Raw genomic sequence first — 9,520 nt, 5'->3', positions numbered from 1 at the left:
AGGAGAGAGGGGCTGGAGATTTAGTTTAATTGCCAATGATCAATGATTTCACCAACCATACTTATGTAATGAAGCCTCCAAAAAGACCCAAAAGGCTGAGTTTCAGAGAGCTTCTGGGTTGGTGAACATATGGAGATTTGGGGATAGTGGTATGCTTGGAGATGACTTGGAAGCTCCATATCCCTTCCCCATACCTTGCCCTATACATCTCTTCTACCGGGCTGTTCCTGAATTATATTCTTTTATAATAAACTAGTAATCTAGTAAGTAAAATGTTTCTGAGTTCTGTGAGCCATTCTAGTGAATTTATGGAGCAAAAGGAGGGGGTCATGGGAAACTCTTATGTATAGCCAGTTGACAGAAGCATATGTAACAACCTGAATTTGTGACTGGCATCTGACCTGGGGGCAGTCTTATAGGACTGAGCCCTTAACCTGAGGGATCTGATGCTATTTCCAGGTAGAGAGTGTCACAACTGAGTTCAATTGTAGGACACCCAGCCGGTTTTGAAGAATTGCTTGGTGTTGTTGGAAAATCCACACACTAGAATTGGAATCAGAATCAGAATTGTACAAGTCAAGAGGATAAGTTGCTGACCTAAAAGTGCTGTAGAAAACTGGGATAATAACCCCTCCCACAAAAAAAATAATAGTGGCCCAATGGCAGAGTTTAACACAAATGAGAAGAGGATACTTAGTATCTTCTTCCCATCAATTATTATGACTGCAACATGAAAATGTGGACTTGCTAATTCTGCCTGGAAGAGTGCCATCAAAGGATACTTTAAGGAACCAGGTGAATTAGAAGCAATGCCACAACATGAGAGAAAGCAGCCACATATTTGCATGTCTTTTTCTCCTCCTTAATGGGGCTGGCAGTGAACTAGTGCTGCCGAGGTGGGATTTGAAGGGTTAGAACTAGGTTGTGGCCTGCCTGAGGAAGCAAAAGTCAGGAAAGCTTAGAAGGGCAAGTTCAAGCTAGGGTCTCTTCCCTTAGAGTGAGAACCCAGCTCAGTGGAGACAAACACCAGCAAGAAGCTTGAACTTCGAACTTCCAGTAGAGCCAGAGTTCAAAGATGAGGTGAGAGAGCAGGAGCAAGGTAGGACCAAGCAAGGAGAGTGCAGGATAATTGCCAGGAAGTAGCCAAGCTTCCTTTCCAAGCAAACAAGCCACCCAAGGCTCCCATGCCCAGTGAAGTTTCAAGACTAGCTCAGCCACAGGGTATAGAGCCAACAGATATCCAGGAATCAAAGATAGTTCAAATTAAACATCAAATTCACAAAGCCTGTTAATATGATATCTGGGGTTTGCTTCAAAATAATAGGAGGGGGATCCATAGTGTATATATTTTTTTAAAAAACTGGCCCTTTAACTCCCAACAGTACAGTATAAAAAAAAAATTTTTTTTCATTCAGGATACTTCATTCTGAATAAAGATGACAGTGACCAAAAATTGAATGTGATATTCATGAGGAGTACCAGCCCATATTGTTTGTGGGGAAGGAAACTTCTCATCCTATAATTCAAAATTTCCTTGCAATTTACATCTAAATAAGAGTGGGGGATCATTCAAGAAAGAGGAATGTATTAGAGGAGCTGCCTTTATGTAGAGTTTGAGAGCAAAATCAAATGACATTGTTTGTCTCCTAATATTAAAATTTTTAAGTAAAGGATAATTCTATCCTTAGAGCCTAAGCTCTTACTTTTACAGCTTTTGTTACCACTATTTTATTTAATATTATATAAATGTTTATATGTAGCAGCCCTCTGGAAGAGACAGAGCAGTGTTTCTATGCTTATTGTATTGATGAAGAAACTAAGGCCCCACAGGGTGGAAGAACTTGTCCAAGACCTAACAGCAAGTCTTCTGATTCGAAATTCAGGCCTTTTCACTATGACAGGCTACTCAGCCCCAGTTTATGGGTTTCTTCATATGTCAGCGTGGTTTTACACACTCGTACATTGCCTTGTCTAGTGTTTCCAGCCTTGACCCAATAAATGATTGAAATATAGTTTTGCAAAATTCTGATATGCCAGAATATCATGCTATTTTTAAAGAACCAAGTATTTCCTAGTATTTTTCTTGATTTGGTACCATTATTTTAGTATTTCAAAAGTCTAAACTCTGAATTATGTACCTTGTGAGATATATCCAGAGTTATATATTGCATTTAAATTTCATATTAAATAGAGGTTACCTGACAAGAAAGCATTCTGACTACATCACTTCCCTTTTTTTTTTTTTTTTTTTTTTTTTGCTGTACGCGGGCCTCTCACTGTTGTGGCCTCTCCCGTTGCGGAGCACAGGCTCCGGATGCGCAGGCTCAGCAGCCATGACTCACGGGCCCAGCCGCTACGCAGCATGTGGGATCTTCCCGGACCGGGGCACGACCCCGTGTCCCCTGCCTTGGCAGGTGGACTCTCAACCACTGCACCACCAGGGAAGCCCTCACTTCCCTTTTAAAACCTGTTCAGAGTGTCCTTTAGTTGTATTAATTCCTATTTTCTAAATTACTGGTGAGGCAGCACAGTTCTTTCCTTTTAACACAGCTTTTTATTTTCCCCAGAGGCAGTTTGGGTCCCATCAATTTCCAGAAGTTCCTGATGGAATTTGAATGGGAGTGAGAGTTGGGATGAAAGTCAGGAAGAGACCCTAAGGAAAATGAGGTAGGATAGCAGGAAAAGGGAGGAGAGGGGATGAGATGACCTTTCTAAAAAGAGGACCAAATTCATTTCCTTAGAAACAGAGAGTTCTCCCATGGATAATTTATTCTAACATTTTCCCCGGCTTACCCTTTCTAAAGTGGTTTAGGCTGTAAGGCCACAAGAACAACAGTTCTTGGCTCAGCTCTCTCTTGGGTTCAATATTTTCTCAGGACAAAGTGCAGAATATGATGGCACCATACAATACTTTTTCATGAAATGCTGTTAGTAATACCACTAATATTAGTGCCAGTATTTCAGGATTATGAAAAATAAATAAGACCAGTATTGCCATTTTCCTCCAATGTTGCAGTTTACTAAACCTGAGTGCTTGAATTTACCAAGCCAACTACTGTGATTCCACTCATGGCTTACTCTTGTGCCCGGCCACTCACCTATGCTGTCAAATCCAAACACTGATTGCTCTAACCTTAGCTCCCAATTCTTCACAGCTCTCTGCTGATTCCAACTGCCACAGAGCGGACATTTCTAAACTAGAAAATACTCCTACTCTGGGTGAAACTTGGATTCTGGTATTACTATACTCATTCTCAATTCTGGCTACTGTAGATTAAAGGGAGGTAAGAATAATGCAATGAATTGAAGATGGAAGACTGGGAGGACACGGGAGTTCGCATCTCCACACAACTAGGGCACTTACCGGGCACTTACCAGGCACTGGTGGGAGACCACAGACACACAAGGGGATGGGAGGAACCTCCAGCAACAAGACAGGATGTGGTGGGGAGTGAGGGGGAAGGAGAAGTGGAGGCAGGACAGGAGTGGTACCCCTGAGGGGCGGCTGGAGGAGGGGAAGGGATCCCATGCTGGGAGGGGCAAAAGGGGAGACCGTTGGGAGGGCAGAGGATCAGAAGGGAGAATGGCCAGCATTTCCCCTGCCCACTTGGGCCTCGGGGAGCCTGCTGAGATCCCAGGCCTGATCCTCCACTCACTGAGGCCCCCTCCAGCTATGTGGATCCTGAGGCAGTGGGAGGGAGGGAAAGGGGAGGAAAAGTAAAGGCTGGACTGATGGGACTGGCACCCCTGAGGGGTGGCTGGGGGAGGGGAGTTCTTTCACCTGGTGGGGCCCACCACGCTTAGCGGTCCAGCAACAATGGGGGAGACCCTTGGGGGAGCAGAGGAACAGAAGCAAGCATGACCAGGACTTTCCCTTCCCCTGCCCTCAGAGGCCCCCTCTGGCAGGCAGTGCAGACCCTAAGCCCCACCTCTAGAGCCCCACCCAGGGCCCTACCTCTACACACCACACTCCGAGACCCACTTTGAGACCCTCTCCAACTGTGCTAGGCCTAAACCCTGCCCACACACCCTCACCAAGGGCCATACCTCCAAACTCTGGAACACCATGCTCTGAGGCACCCCTCAGGCCATGCTGCCATTCCCCCACCTGCTGCACAGGTCCTAAGTTTAGGCCCCGCCCCCACCCTAAACCACATCCCCACCTAAGCCCCACTCCCCACAGCCAAGGACTTTTCTGGCTTTTTACTTTTTTTTTCCCTTCTTTTGGGGTGTGGTTTAGTTTTACCTTGTTGTTGCTGATTCATTTATATTTTTATTTTTTCTGATAAATCATTTATTTTTCTAATTTTATATTATTCTTTATACCTTGTTATTGCTCTGCCCCTTTTGTCTTTTTTTTCTTTCTTTTTTCTGTTGTGGTTCTGTTTTACCTTGTTGTAGTTGTTTCAATTATATTTTTATTTTCCTTAATATATTTTGTATCTTTCTAATTTTACATTATTTTGCATTCTTTGTTATTGTAGTGTTCCTTTTTTTTTCATTTGCCGTGTTGCTTGGCTTGCAGGATCTTGGTTCCCAGGCCAGGGCTCAGGCCTGAGCCCCTGTGGTGGGAGCACAGAGTCCAAACTGCTGGACTAATGGAGAAACTCAGACCCCAGGGAATATTAATCAGAGTAAGGCCTCCTGGAGGTCCTCATCTTGGCACCAAGACCTGGCTCTACCCAACTGCCTTCAACCAGTGCTGGACGCCTCAGGCCAAACAAACCGTAGGAAAGGAATACAGCCCGTCCATCAAAAAAAAAAAAGTAAGACAACAAAAAAATATGTTACAGGCTAAGGAGCAATGTAAAACCTACAAGACCAAATAAATGAAGAGGAAATAGGCAAGCTACATGAAAAAGAATTCAGAGTAATGATAGTAAAGATGATCCAAAATCTCAGAAACAGAAAGGAGAAAATACAAGAAATGTTTAACAAGTACCTTAGAAGAACTAAAGAGTAAACAAACAGAGATGAACAACAAAATAACTGAAATTAAAAATTCTCCAGAAGGAATCAATAGCAGAATAACTGAGGCAGAAGAATGGATAAGTGAGCAGGAAGATAAAATGGTGGAGATAACTGTCATGGAGCAGAATAAAGAAAAAAGAATGAAAAGAATTGAGGACAGTCTCAGAGACTTCTGGGACAACATTTAACACACTAACATTCGAAGTATAGGGGTCCCAGAAGAAGAAAAAGAGAAAGGGTCTAGAAATATTTGAAGAGATTATAGTCAAAAACTTCTCTAAAATGGGAAAGGAAATAGGCACCCAAGTCCAGGAAGTGCAGAGAGTCCCATACAGGATGAACTCTAGGAGAAACACACCAAGACATATATTAATCAAATGAACAAATAATAAATTCAAAGAAAAAATATTAAAAGCAGCAAGGGAAAAGCAATAAATAACATACCAGGGAATCCCCATAAGGTTAACAGCTGACTTCTCAGCAGAAACTCTGCAAGCCAGAAGGGAGTGGCAGGACATATTTAAAGTGATGAAGGAGAAAAACCTACAGCCAAGATTACTCTACCCAGCAAGGATCTCATTCAGATTTGACCAAGAAATCAAAAGTTTTACAGATAAGCAAAAGCTACGAGAATTTAGCACCACCAAACCAGCTTTACAACAAATGCTAAAGGAACTTCTCTAAGTGGGAAACATAAAAGAAGAAAAAGACCCACAAAAACAAACCCAAATCAATTATGAAAATGGTAATAGGAACATACATATTGATAAATGGATTGTAAACGGATTGAATGCTCCAACCAAAAGACACAGACTGGCTGAATGGATACAAAAACAAGACCCGTATATACGCTATGTATGAGAAATGCACTTCAGACCTAGGGACACATACAGACTGAAAGTGAGGGGATGGAAAAAGATATCCCATGCACATGGAAATCACAAGAAAGCTGGAGTAGCAATACTGATATCACATAAAAAAGACTTTAAAATAAAGACTGTTACAAGAGATAAGGAAGGACACTACATAATGATTAAGGGATCAATCCAAGAAAAAAACATAAAAATTATAAATATTTATGCATCCAACATAGGAGCACCTCAACACATAAGGCAAATGCTAATAGCCATAAAAGAGGAAACAGACAGTAACGCAATAATAGTAGGGGACTTTTAACACCCTATTTACACCAATAGACAGATCATCCAGACAGAAAATAAATAAGGAAACACAAGCTTTAAATGACACAATAGACCAGATAGTCTTAGTTGATATTTATAGGACATTCCACCCCAAAGCAGAATATACTTTCTTCTGAAGTGCACACAGAACATTCTCCAGAACAGATCACATCTTGGGTCACAAATCATGGAAAATTTAAGAAAAATGAAATCGTATCAACCATCTTTTCTGACCACAATGCTATGAGATTAGAAATCAATTACAGGAAAAACACTGTAAAAAACACAAACACATGGAGGCTAAACAGTGTGCTGCTAAATAACCAAGAAATCACTGAAGAAATCAAAGACAAAATAAAAAAATACCTAGAAACAAATGACAATGAAAAAACAATGATCCAAAACCTATGGGACAGAGCAAAAGCAGTTCTAAGAGGGAAGTTTATACCAATTCCAGCTCACCTCAAGAAATAAGAAAAATCTCAAATAAACAGTCTAACCTTACACCTAAAGCAACTAGAAAAAGAAGAACAAAGAAAACCCAAAGTTAGTAGAAGGAAAGTAATCATAAGGATCAGTGCAGAAATAAATGAAATGTAAATGAAGAAAACCATAGCAAAGATCAATAAAACTAAAAGTTGGTTCTTTGAGAAGATAAACAAAATTGATAAACCTTTAGCCAGACTCATCAAGAAAAAAAGGGAGAGGATGCCAATCAATAAAATTAGAAATGAAAAATGAGAGATTACAATGAATACCACAGAAATACAAAGGATCGTAAGAGACTACTACAAGCAACTATACATCAATAAAATGGACAACCTTGAAGAATTGGACAAATTCTTGGAGAGGTACAAGTTTCCAAGATTGAACCAGGAAGAATTAGAAAATATAAGCAGACCAATCACAAGTAATGAAATTGAAACTGTAATGAAAAATCTTCCAACAAACAAAACTCCAGGACCAGATGGCTTCACAGGTGAATTCTATAAAACATTTAGAGAAGAGTTAATACCTATCCTTCTCAAACAGTTCCAAAAAATTGCAGAGGAAGGAAACACCCAAACTCATTCTATGAGGCCACCATCACCCTGATACCAAAACCAGACAAAGATACTACAAAAAAAGAAAATAACAGACCAATATCATTGACGAACATAGACACAAAAATCCTCAACAAAATACTAGCAAACTGAATCCAACAACACATTAAAAAGATCATACACCATAATCAAGTGGGATTTATCCCAGGAATGCAAGGATTCTTCAATATATGCAAATCAATCAATGTGACATACCAGAATAACAAATTAAAGAATAAAAACCATATGATCATCTCAATAGATACAGAAAAAACTTTTGACAAAATTCAACACCTATTTATGATAAATACTCTCCAGAAAGTGGGCATAGAGGGACTCTATCTCAACATAATAAAGGCCATATATGACAAACCCACAGTAAACCTAATTCCCAATCGTGAAAAACTGAAAGCATTTCCTCTAAGATCAGGAAAAAGACAAGGATGTCCACTCTCGCCACTAGTATTCAACATAGTATTGGAAGTCCTAGCCACAGCAATCAGAGAAGAAGAAGAAATAAAAGGAATACAAATTGGAAAAGAAGTAAAACTGTCACTGTTTGCAGATGACATGATACTATACATAGAAAATCCTAAAGATGCCACCAGAAAACTACTAGAACTAATCAATGAATTTGGTAAGGTCGCAGGATATAAAATTAATGTACAGAAATCTCTTGCATTCCTATACACTAACAACGAAAGATCAGAAAGAGAAATTAAGGAAGCAATACCATTTACCATCACAATTAAAAGAATAAAATACCTAGGAATAAACCTACCTAAGGAGGCAAAAGACCTATACTCAGAAAACTATAAAACACTGATGAAAGAAATCAAAAATGACACAAACAGATGGAGAGATATACCATGTTCCTGGATTGGAAGAATCAATATTATGAAAATGACTATACTACCCAAAGGTATCTACAGATTCCATGCAATAACTATCAAATCACCAATGACATTTTTCACAGAATTAGAACAAAAAATTACACAATTTGTATGGAAACACAGAAGACCCTGAATAGCCAAATCTTAAGAAAGAAAAATGGAAGTGAAAGAATCAGGCTCTCTGACTTCAGATTACTCTACAAAGCCACAGTAATCAAAGCAGTATGGTACTGGCACAAAAACAAAAATACAGATCAATGGTACAGGATAGAAAGCCCAGAGATAAACCCATGCATCTATGGTCACCTAATCTATGACAAAGGAGGCAAGAATATACAATGGAGATGAGACAGCCTCTTTGATAAATGGTGCTGGGAAAACTGGACAACTACATGTAAAAGAATAAAATTAGAACACTACCTAACACCATATACAAAAATAAACTTAAAATGGATTAAAGTCCTAAATGTAAGAGTGGACACTATAAAATTCTTAGAGGGAAGCATAGGGAAAACACTCTTTGACATAAATCACAGCAAGATCTTTTATGAGGCAACTCTTAGAGTAATAAAACTAAAAACAAAAATGAAACTTAAATGGGACCTAATGAAACTTAAAAGCTTTTGCACAGCAAAGGACACCATAAACAAGATGAAAAGACAACCCACAGAATGGGAGAAAATATTTGCAAAGGAAGCAACAAAGGATTAATCTGCAAAATATACAAACAGCTCATGCAGCTCAATATCAAAAAAATAAACAACCCAATCAAAAAACGGGCAGAAGACCTAAATAGACATTTTAGCAAAGATGTACAGATGGCCAAATGGCACATGAAAAGATGCTCAACACCGCTAATTATTAGAGAAATGCAAACCAAAACTACAATGATGTATCACCTCACATTGGACAGAATGGCCATCATCAGAAAATCTACAAACAATAAATGCTGGAGAGGGTGCGGAGAAAAGGGAATTCTCTTGCCCTGTTGGTGGGAATGTAAATTGATACAGCCACTGTGGAGAACAGTATGGAGGTTCCTTAAAAAACTAACAATAGAACTACAGTATGACCCACTACTGGACATATACCCTGAGAAAATCGTAATTCAAAAAGTCACATGTACCCCCATGTTTAGTGCAGCACTACTTACAATAGCCAGGACATGGAAACAAACTAAATGTCCATCAACAGATGAATGGATAAAGAAGATGTGGTATATATATATATATATATATATATATATATATATATATATATATATATATAAAATGGAAGATTATTCAGCCATAAAAAAAATGAAATTGGGTCATTTGTAGAGATGTGGATGGACCAAGAATCTGTCATACAGACTGGAGTAAGTCAGAAAGAGAAAAACAAATATAGTATATTA

Source organism: Stenella coeruleoalba (genome assembly GCF_951394435.1).
Source record: "Stenella coeruleoalba genome assembly, chromosome: 1".
Lineage (NCBI taxonomy): Eukaryota > Metazoa > Chordata > Mammalia > Artiodactyla > Delphinidae > Stenella > Stenella coeruleoalba.
This window is presented reverse-complemented; position numbering follows the sequence as displayed.